The 11503-nt window shown below is 33.7% G+C and overlaps 1 pseudogene; it reads right to left on the minus strand.

Moving 5' to 3' along the window:
* LOC124372564 lies at nt 1-10016 on the minus strand (annotated as a pseudogene).
* Between the last annotated feature and the right edge of the window lie 1487 nt (nt 10017-11503).

Below are 11503 nucleotides of genomic sequence, written 5' to 3' on the forward strand. Positions count from 1 at the left end.
ATATAAATACACAACTTTTAATTATTTATAGAGTGACATAAAAGCATACATTGAAATATAAAATAACAATTTACAACTACACTAATATACAACAAAATATAATGACAAAATACGTTTTACTATACTACTAAATACTACAGGTAAATAGAAGTGCCTGCAATTAAATTAAACTATATAAGGACTGGTAAAAGTGTAGTACATCTACACTAGGGACGCGATTCCCGGAATACGAAAACAGAAGTTCTGGGTAATCCAAAGTAATTATAAAAATTAGACAAAATGTACTATTATACTATAATATTGGTTCCTGTTATTAATGGCTAAAAGTCAAATACTATAGCTATAAGAAGCGAAGTTGATTTCACCGTAGAAGCGTATGTGTGTGTGTATTATAACGCTGCTAACTTTTATATGTCCAATATACCATCCGGAAGCAAATTATAAAGGGCTGTCCAGGTTATTAAAAATTTATATAAGCCAAAATATGCTTAGCCCCACCAATTTCGGATAATCGCGTCGTATACCATACTTAAATTGATTCTTGCAGAACAATATAAGATCTAGGAGTATGTAGAGAAATACAATTAAAATTTTGTCCTCTAATTTACAATACAGTGTATAGCAGAAAAAATTAGGTTAGGAATGTATTAAATTGGTTGATGATTACATTAGAATTTTGTAAATTTCCATATTCATTATTACATTTATAAAATGGATAAAGCGTGCTTATTACAATCAACTGTCAAAATTAATAAATGGTGTAGATATTTTATGTAACTGATGTCTATTAGTGTAAAGAGAAAAATTATTTTTGTATACCTATCTATACATCAGTTATGTGATGTGATTCTTTTTTAAGTGTGATTAATGGACCGAATAAGCTTAATTGTCTAGGATCACAATCCGAAATATCGAAACACAGTCCCGCGAGTCTGGTAACTCCACAAATCGTTCACCATCATAAACGTCGAGACACGATCAGGGTTACAACTAATGTGGCCCTGGAACTTGCCACGCGTTGTGGATTGCACGGCGCCCAATGAACCTTTACAACAAACTCAGTCAATTTCCAAGGTCCTTAGATCGGGCTCGGGCTCGATGGAGCCCTTCCTGCTTCCTTTCCTGGTGATCCGCTTCCTTTCATCAACCCTGTACTCCTCCTCGATTTTGAAGTGGCTCTGGAGCTTCTGCATCCACTGGCAGTAGTCAACTGTACAAAAAAATAAGTGAGCATGACAATGTATATGTAGAACACTAGGTGGTGAAGAGTTGAGGATGGGAAAAGTGATAATGGGGGAAACAAGAAAGGGAATGAGGTTAAGGAATGGGAAGGAAGAAAATTTATGGAGACTTAGGAAGGATTTTTAAAAGAAAACGAAGTAGGGGATGAGAGGAAAGAGTGATCAGGGATAGGATGTTACGTAGAAGAATAACAAAAAGAAGGTAAGTAGCTTTCCATTTAAAAAATGAAGAAAATGAAAATAATATAAGAAACATACGAAACGTGTATTAAATAATTAGTAAACACTATATTTTGTTGGAAAAGAACTGAATATGTTTTTGTGAGAAATCACGAAGACACCTTTAATATTTTTAAATACAGTAAATATTTTTTATTGTTTTCCATATTACGGCAACTAAAATATTTTAGCTACAAACGTTTCAATACATTTTATTGTTTTTTTGCTAGTCTTTTAATAATATAATAGTAATAATATTGAAACTACAATGGGTTTCCATTGAGAGTCTACGTAAAAATAGTGGTATTGTAGGAACTAACCGTGCAAATCTTCACAGGATGACTGGTCCCCTCCAAAGTCTTTGGGGAGACAACTACGAGGAAGCACCTTGTACACAGCTTCCATGTCATTCTCTCGGTGGAAGTGGATCTGAAACAACAAAAAATTATGTAGAGTTTGTAATCCAAGCAATACAAGTTTAAAAAATAAATTTTCTGTACATTTATAGATAAAGAGTGTCATTAGATCTTACAAATTTGTAACTTAAAAAGTAATTTACTAATTAAGTATGAAATTGCTTAAAACATAGTACTTATTATATGTGCATTTGAATTTTCATGTATTAATAATAAGTCTTCAAAAAATAGATAATCCTAAAGAAATTTCCTCAATTGTTTTGTAGGATTTAAAAATCTGGAATCGATTTTATTTAAACTGGGAACGCTTAAGAAATTATTGTGTTCTTCAACAGATGGTATTTTTTGAAGAATCAAGTCTAACCCGCTCAATTATGAATTTTTGTTTAGTATAATAAAGTTTATCGTGACATTTCATCGTGGTAAATATGTGTTAGGCATATGTGGGTAAAATTTGTAATTCTTTAAAATAAAAAAAACCTTAATTTCTTAGTAATATCATGATTAGAAGAGAATTTTGTATTATTAGGTTTTCAGGATCTACTTTCAGTAGAGTGATCCAACAAATACTCTCACGATACAATATCTGAGATTATACAAGCAAAAAGATATTATTTTCAAGTTTTCCTAATCACACATATTTGAAATTTGAATAATTCTAATTCATACCGGAAGAAAATATTTTAATGATACTTTCAACCTTATTGTACTAGGTCAAAGTTTTATTTGTAGTTAGTTTAAAAAAATGTTGAACAACTGTATGTAGGTATTTGTGAATTTATATAGAATTATAATAGATTAGCTGAATATAAAATTAAACGCTTATTGATTTTCGGTTCATGGCAGTTCTAGTAAACGAAGTTAAACATATTAAATCTTTCAAAGAACTTCTGTCAATAATTCGCGATGTTATAAGGTTATACCTCCTAGTAATATTATTATACCGAGTTTAAGGACTAAATGTTGAATATAGCCATAAATATGCAAATAATTATGCAATATTTTATGTTCCTTAACATTATTTTAATATTAATCTAACCTAAAATTTCAAGTAGTGGTATATTTACTAGAGCTCAATAATACGCAAAAAGAAATAATTAGTAAAGGGACAAAGAAGTGTTTTATAACTGAGTGCCTATGAAACAAAATAACTTGAAAAATAGTTATATTATAATCATTATTTTTTTATAGATTTTCCTTTGTTAGGGAATAAAAACTGTGAATAATAAATATAGATTCGAAAAATTAACCAGTACCATAAGAAAAAAATCCTTGAAGATCAGTTCACTTGAATGACTTTGATCATGGTGTTATTCCTTTTTATATATTGTCAAATAGCAATGTTGATATACTCGATCTACAAATTTAACGAAGTTCTAGGGTTTTCAAGTACAAGGTAATAAAATACATATTATTTCACAAAGGAAACTAGAATATAATTATATACACATAAACATAGCTACTTGTATGTAGACGATATTATAAACACTTGTCTACAAGTGATACTTACAAAATTATTTGTAAACTACAAAAAAGAACAATAATAGCCTACAAGTTTTGATAAAAATATAGCGTAGCATACTCAAGACATTTTTATTTTAAGTGTTTCACTTGTGTTTTGCGTTGAAGCAATCGAGGCATAAAAATGGTTTGTCAGGGCAGTCCTTACATAATGTATTCACAGTTTTTGCTTTTTTCTCGGCCTCTCTTGAAGATGAAATCTGTCTAATCCGTTCATAGCATCCTCTGCATCTTCGTCTTTTTTTTCTTTCCAATTCCTTCAGTTTTTGCCAGACTGTGCGATTTCTTTCTGTAAGGGCTTGTAGTAGGACCGCATTCATTACTGGAATTAATCAGATTCCGAACTACAATTTCTCTAAACTTCATCATGGGCATTTTATTCCCAGTGAGCTTAGTAAATAGTACCCATGAGTTAACCATTGTGGTGCCGGTAAGCAGTTCTAACACTACTTTTTTATACCATTTCAAACTTTTTCGAAGAGTTGTATAGTATGCTGCCATCTGATCACTATAATCTACACCCTTTTTAGCACCATTATAATCTAATACACACTTTGGCTTGAAGATAGTTTGGTTGGTTTTAGATTTCTTACCAGTATCGATGAGGGTGCTATTGTGGTCCAGAGCGGTTGAGATCATGGTAACATTTCTTTTATCAGTCCATTTTATAAATTTCGTCCCATGTTGACACTTAAAAACCATTACATTGGCCCTTCTTCAGTTTGGATTGTTGCAGGTTTTTTTGGCAAACCTTTCCTTTTCATGTTTACTGTTCCACAAATACGGGTTTAGCTGTCTAATAATTTCTCTGCTATTGGGACTCCCGTGTAGAAGTTTGTCTACATAGAGTATTCTCCTTTTATTGAGGAATCCGTCAAAGTGAACATTTTCATCATCAAGTGGGCCCATAAGCTCCATCACAACATCATATTTGTGACCATTAGCACTAACTGGAGTTTCGTTCTTCCCGGCATATAAGGAAACACGCAAAATACATCCACTAAGAGTACACAATTTGTACAGTTTTGCACCATATTTGTGGGACTTATTTTTTATATATTGTTTAAAAATAAGTCTTCCACGCCATGGGATCATTGTCTCATCAATAACTAGTTCTCTACCAGGAACCATAGCTTCCATAAAAGCTTTATTTAAATAATCTACAATGTCTCTAATTTTTACAAGACGATCCTTTGTAACTAGAGCTTTCTGATTATCAGTAAAATGCCAAAATTTTCTGAGCAACAAGAAATCTATCTCTGGTCATTACTGATTTGATTAATTTATTTTCGAATAAATTTTTTTTTGGACCAGTAGAGGCCTACCTCTGGGCAGTCAACCAAACCCATACAAAGCATTATACCTATAAATGTTTTCATCTCATTAGCATTTGTGGGTATCCATTCCTTACACCTAGATCTAATGCTAGGCTCACTCACAGATAAGTACTGCATGGCATACCTGTTTGTTTCCACGGCCATGTACTCCCCATAGTTCGTGATCTATTAAATGTAAGAACACATCTTGAGGAGAAGGATCAGTGAAATCATCATTCACTTTGTCATTTTCCGAATAATCAGAAAAATTTACAATTTCCGGATATTCCACATTTACATTTTCACTGTTCCAAATACATCCATAGACACTAACCTCAGGTTTCACTGAACTCCACAGATCTGCCACTCAAAGATACGCCATTCCCTAAAATTCTGCCGGTAATAGAACTACAATCCCCAGAAGGTCCGATACTCATAGCAGGTCTGTAGTTCATGAGTGTGCTGATGGTAGGCCTGTCGCTCATGGGAGCTGTTGTTGTAGGCCTGTCATTCCGGGTGTGCTGGTCGTAGGCTGGTCGATCATGGGTGTATTGGTCGTTGGTCTGCCGGTTTACTGGTCCGCCGTTCACAACAGGACTACCGAGTCGTCCAACACTACAGCTAGGCTGGAAGACTAAGGAGTGTTTGAAGCCTCCATAAAATGATTCGTCAAATTCTGGGACTCATCACTTTCGTCAGATGGCTCATAGTCGGTATCAGCGATGTCACTACCGTCAAAATCAAGTAATTCTTTCTCATCACCACTATCCGGGTCGGGATCGATACTGGTAGGCACGTCGGATTGTAGACCATCAGAAACTAGTTGTGCTAACAAATCACTATCATTAACGTTTATTATTGTCAACTTACAACGTTTTCTACTAGGATTATTTTCTTCGTTGTAAGAGGACATTTTCGCACTATTCAGTCACTCCACAATCTACTAACACACACGTGCACGCATAATCTACTTTACTCTCACTTTTTACAAGTATTTACCAAGTATTACTAGAACAGAAAACGCTACTAGGTTAACTCCATAAAGTAAACAACACAATAACAATCTCCCGCGCACCAGCAGCTGACGGCAGCGAAAAACAGCGCTCCGCGTGACGATCAGTCTCACTATACGAGGCCCAGAGATCTCGTTCCGCATACAAATAAAGTGCGTTTATTTCAGTGCGTTACGAGGTCTATAGATCTCGTAACTTACCAAGCAAATATATAACTAAAAAAAAATAGCTTTCTGGCAATACTTATTATTTTTTATTCAGATAATTAATAGCTAAAATATCGCAAACGCAAATGTGGGAAGAACCGAATGTTTTATTCCCGCATCCATCGTAATATGCGATACGAGGCCCCGAGATCTCGTACCACAGTGAACGTGTTAATACATTATTATTTATCAGTGATTAAACATGTATACATAATTATAATCTTCAAAAATTATTTCTGGAAAACCTATAATTGATAAAGTTTACATTTTGTACTGGCTATAAGTACTATAGAAGTACATAAATAATGAAAAATAGGAGACAGTTCTTCACATTACGTAGTTTGGTGAGTGTAAAAACTTACCAACTGGGTCAACTCTTTCTTCATGAAGGGTTTGATTAGCATCATGATCTTGTCAATGACAGGTTGCGTGTTGAGGATGTGGATTGCTTTCAACCTGACAGGCATGCCTTCCTGCGTGAGACATACAATTAAGTTATATTCAGTTCGATAAAAATTTATTAGTTTACAGGTGAAAACGCCAAACCAAAATGTACACCTTGAATAACTAAATAAGCATGGGGTAGAATAAAAACTCAATAAAAATTTGAAATGAATTCAAAATGGATGTCTGAGATAAAGGGCCCAATTGTTTCAAGGTCAATATTACATCACAATAAAACTGTAAAACTCTCAAAGGAATTGGAAAAAGGTTTCAAGATAAGAATAGGGAAAACATAAGGTTTTAAGCCATTTGATTTGACGGTAGTAATATCTTAAGACATTTCTAAAAATATACTGACGTATACTGTAATGAGAGGGTGAGAGTCTAGAAAGAGTTAAGGTTTTAAGCCATTTGATTTGACGGTAGTAATATCTTAAGACATTTCTAAAAATATACTGAAGTATACTGTAATGAGAGGGTGAGAATCTAGAAAGAGTTGGTGAAAATAGTAAATAATATATAGATAGCTATTCATCAATTCAACAAAAGCAAAAGTATATATTTATAACACCGGAATAGTGGTTTAATTTTTTATAACACCTTTGAAAAGCTAAGTTATCTCTAAAAATGTTACAGAGGATGTAAAATATTATTTTATTATTTAAAAACTTAATTTCAGTTTTGATTAACAAATTGTTTGATCTAAAACGAACCTGTATGTAAAGAAAGAACTTCTTGAGGGACGATATACTGAGTCTAGTGAGATGTCCTAACCTCACTCCCTTCATGTCAAACAGAAAAATGTACCTGAAAATCATAAAATCGTTGAGTAAGTATGTATTAATTGTAAGAAACTTAATAGTACCCAATGACTCATAGTCAAAAAATAGCAAATAAGTAATTACAACTTTGGTTTGGTTTTAAAATAATTGAAATTTTACAGTTAAAACAAAAGTACTACCACTGTTGCTTAGTTGTTCAAAACTGCAAGGTTATGTTATAGTGTACAACGAAAATTTTTTGAACATCCAATTACAATTCATGTTTCGTAAAAGGTATAGATAGACCTTTTTATATTCCATGAAGGAGCCTTAAAAAGGATAAGTTTTTTGAAAACCATGGTGAAGGCTAAGATACAAAATTTGAAAGAGTAAAATGTAAATTATAACCTGCATATACAGTTGAGAGCCAGTTATCCTCGAATAAGAATACAACATTATCTTTCGTTAGGTGTGTAGAGGAATGTATCTTATGAAATAAATCAACCGTCAAACATGTTATTGTTGCTAGAGATTAAAGGGCAGGAACAGCGAAAGAGTTAAAAATACAAAATGATACTTTACAATCATCCTTCAAACACTTAGGTAGTAAACACGTAGTAGGTTGTGACTTTTAGCCTCTTCCTTCCTTTTCCCATTGGCGAATACTGATAAAACTATTACTATTCTCTGTTATATATGAGATGAGATGTTATATATGTTATACTCCTATATATTGTCTCTTGCCTCCAGGACCGTTATACTTCTACAAATTGATCCTTGTCTCTCGGATCACTTACCCTGGGACGGTCCCTTCGGCTTGGAGGCAGGCGTCGATCGCCATGGAGAGTAGCTTGACCCCATCGTTGAACACATACTGGCGGGGTTCGGTCTGGTGGAGCCGGTGGAAGATAATCTGGTAGCCATTGGGGTCTTTTACTGGGAGACAAGCGTAATGGCTGTAAACATAACAAAAGAGTTAGAGCCGTAACTAAAGGGAAACGCTCTTGAGAGAGGGATGCAAATCGGACTCCCCAAAATCAAAATGAGCCTGGCACCCTAATCTCTAGTTACGCTACTATACTGTTTTTGAATATTGAGGGAGCAGATGGTCAGTGACGACTGAAAATTGGTACTATGAGGTTTTGAAATTCCCTTTAGTGAGGCCCTGTGGTAACATATTATTATTGATGTACGGTACAAAAAAAAAAAAAAAAAAAAAAACATAAAACAATTTCAAATAGAACGTTCAAAATATTAAATAAAAAAAACACTTCAAGTTTGCAATAATAGTTTACGTATAGTCTTCATTTTAGTTTGTAGTATTTATTTCTAAATATTGTTGCTTTGTACGACCATATTAAATAGTTTTACGTATAGTCTTCATTTTTAGTTTGTAGTATTTTATTTCTAAATATTGTTGCTTTGTACGACCATATTAAATATACTCCTGAAATTGAATTACATTGATACAAAGGAAAGTGCTATCTCTTCCTCTTAGTTAGTTTCATCAGAAGCTCGAGCGTATTTAGTTATGTCAGAGAACTTTCATTCCTGGTTACGCGTGCGCGCGCGCGCGCGGCGCGTGTGTGTGTGTGAAATCTAAAAATTTCTAAACTTGTGTTCATAAATATATTGCAACTCTAAATATTAACTTAGATAATATAACTGAACATTTATGGACGTTTGTACAAAATGTAAAGAGTGAGATAGGATAAGTATTACATTTAAAATAGAATATATATACGAGGATATAATATAATGTATATGTGTGTATATATATACATATATTTATATACACACACATTTTTGCTACACGTCCTTCATAATGGATGAACGATCTCTTGTAAGTTCAAAGGCTAAAAAGGTTAATTATTTTTTTTTAACACGTTATAATCATACAATTTTATTTATTCCGTTTATCTAAGAGTTGTAAATTGATCTCTCTATGAATTTCTTTATTATATTACATTAATTGTTTTCCATTGCTAGAACAGTATTCAGTTTATTTGGGGCTAAGGCAGAGTTATCGAGCTACCACCTAGTTTAACAATTCCACTTAAACACGAAGCTCGTAAAACCGTTATATTTTCACGTTTTGTACCAGTTCAAATACGGTACACAGTTAGCCAATAATTTATCTCAATAAATAATTATGTGATTAATTTCAAAAATACAGTTGAATTTAATTTTGAAGCTGATGTTTAAGCCACACACATTATAGTATTTTAAATTACAATGAATACAAATTTAATAATTTTCTCTCAATGTAACCGAGAATAGTGGTATAAGGCAGGAAATCGTAGTGTTACCCAACATTTAATAAAGTCTTAAATCAAATAAGTTGTTTACCTTAAACCGAATAGTGGAAAAAAGAACAATATATTCTAAAAACAGACAACAAAAAATTTACAAAATGGTTTTTGACTCTTAGGGCTTCTGACATCTAACTACAGGTCTGTGCTTGATGAAAATATCATATACGGCTTTTAAAATATATCCACAACCGAGCTCAACATCCAGTCACTATCATGCACCGTTTTTTAAAAGTCCTTATACATGTAAAAAAACTATTTAATTTAGTACGTATTTGCATGGTTAAAACAGACAGATTAAAAATCTAAATATTCTCACAAGTAAATTAAATGAGAACAAATTAAATGCAATAATTTATATAACATTTGTAGCAAGAATTATTTTTATAACATTTTAAAATCTACTTACAGCACTTCTAGCGCTTTCTGGAGTTCCGGCCTGGAGAGATCCCTGTTCTGGAAGAATTCTGGAGTATTGGTCCTCGTGGTATAGTAGACTTCTATACAGGACTTTGTAGCTTCCAAGTTGAAAGTAGCAGCTGTGGTGGAACAGAATCAGCTGTTCATCTATACAAAAAAAGGAGAGCCAAATCAACAGTTGTAATATGACGTTAAAATCACATTTGTGGGGTTATAATAAATCCGACTGAATTCGTAATAAGGATAGAGACAGTAGAACTTTAGCTGTGGTAAAATATGCTTTCCATCCCCTTGGCTTGGACTTTATTTAAAGGCTCATAGTCATCGGCGTCGCTGGGCAAGGATCCTCCACAATGTGGCGGTTTGCGGAAGCCCAACTTTGACAATTTTAATGTTCCATATGGTATTTGGTTCCATGGTCTCCAATGGTTTTGATAATCTAGATAACTATTCGGTGTTTGCTCTCTAAAAGTCGTCCATGCCCGCTAATAGATGATACCAGCGTATCCGGAGGCCACCCTCCCCAGAGTAAAACCACATTTTGAATTTAAAGTTAATTTGAGATTTTATCCAAAGCTCGGGGGAGCAGCCTAGTCTTCTACACCTAACATACTCAGACGACTGCACTGAGTGGAAGGTGAACTGGAGCTAAACTCAACATTCATATTGAATCAACCCATCATAGGCGACGTTATGTGTAATAAGACTCGGTAGCTACGCCGTGCTTTAGTATCGTGTCTAATATATCGTAGTGCTCTCTTTATCGTCGAATTCTTTTATCTCTTCTGATGGACATGGCTCTATATTCTAGGAGATAATTTGAAACAACGTCATATTCCAGTCGCCGCACAAAGCGGAATGTGAACTGGAGCTAAGCTCAACATTGACAGTATTTAACTTAGTATATCGACGTAGAAAAATTGAGAAATATATACCTGAGAAATATAAAAAAACTGCCAAGTACGTCAGTTGTTCAAAATTGCTTAAATATTCTAAAAGGCGTTTTAAATGTGGCATACATGATGTTACAGGTGAGACAGCTAAAAACAAATTTGAACGACCACTATGTTTTAAAGATATAATAAATGGTGCTAGTAAATTATGGCTATTTGGTTGACCTATATGCAGGGCAGAGGGTCGATAGGCTTTGTTTATCGTTTATATAGAGGTTGAGATCGCCAAAAGTATAAACATATTTCCCGGAATTTTTTCACCAGAATGATTGTAAAGACACAGTTTCACGGTATTTACACAAATGTTGCCTCTATTACTCAAAGCAGTGATCAACAAATTATTATTAATTTTAAAGCTGGCAATTTTATTCTTTAACCTCTTCGTTAACATATTTGAAGTACTTAGTAAACAGACATCAGACATAGATTCAGTGCTGCTCTGACAAAGAGATTTCAAGGCTTGGTGCTGATGATCTTCAAGTGACCTTGACTCCCATGAATTATTCACACACGTCCGCCCGCCGTCACGTATCTTCAAAGTAGCATCCGGGGCGGCGGAAACCCCATAAGGAAAACATCCTCTTGCAAAAGAGTCCAGCAGGGTAACAATTAGTTTTAGAATGGAGCCGGTTTGAATTATACACTGAATTGTTAAACGTTTTGCTTTTTTGGGAAATTTGT

The sequence above is a fragment of the Homalodisca vitripennis genome, unplaced genomic scaffold, assembly GCF_021130785.1.
Source record: "Homalodisca vitripennis isolate AUS2020 unplaced genomic scaffold, UT_GWSS_2.1 ScUCBcl_3500;HRSCAF=9067, whole genome shotgun sequence".
Classification (NCBI taxonomy): domain Eukaryota; kingdom Metazoa; phylum Arthropoda; class Insecta; order Hemiptera; family Cicadellidae; genus Homalodisca; species Homalodisca vitripennis.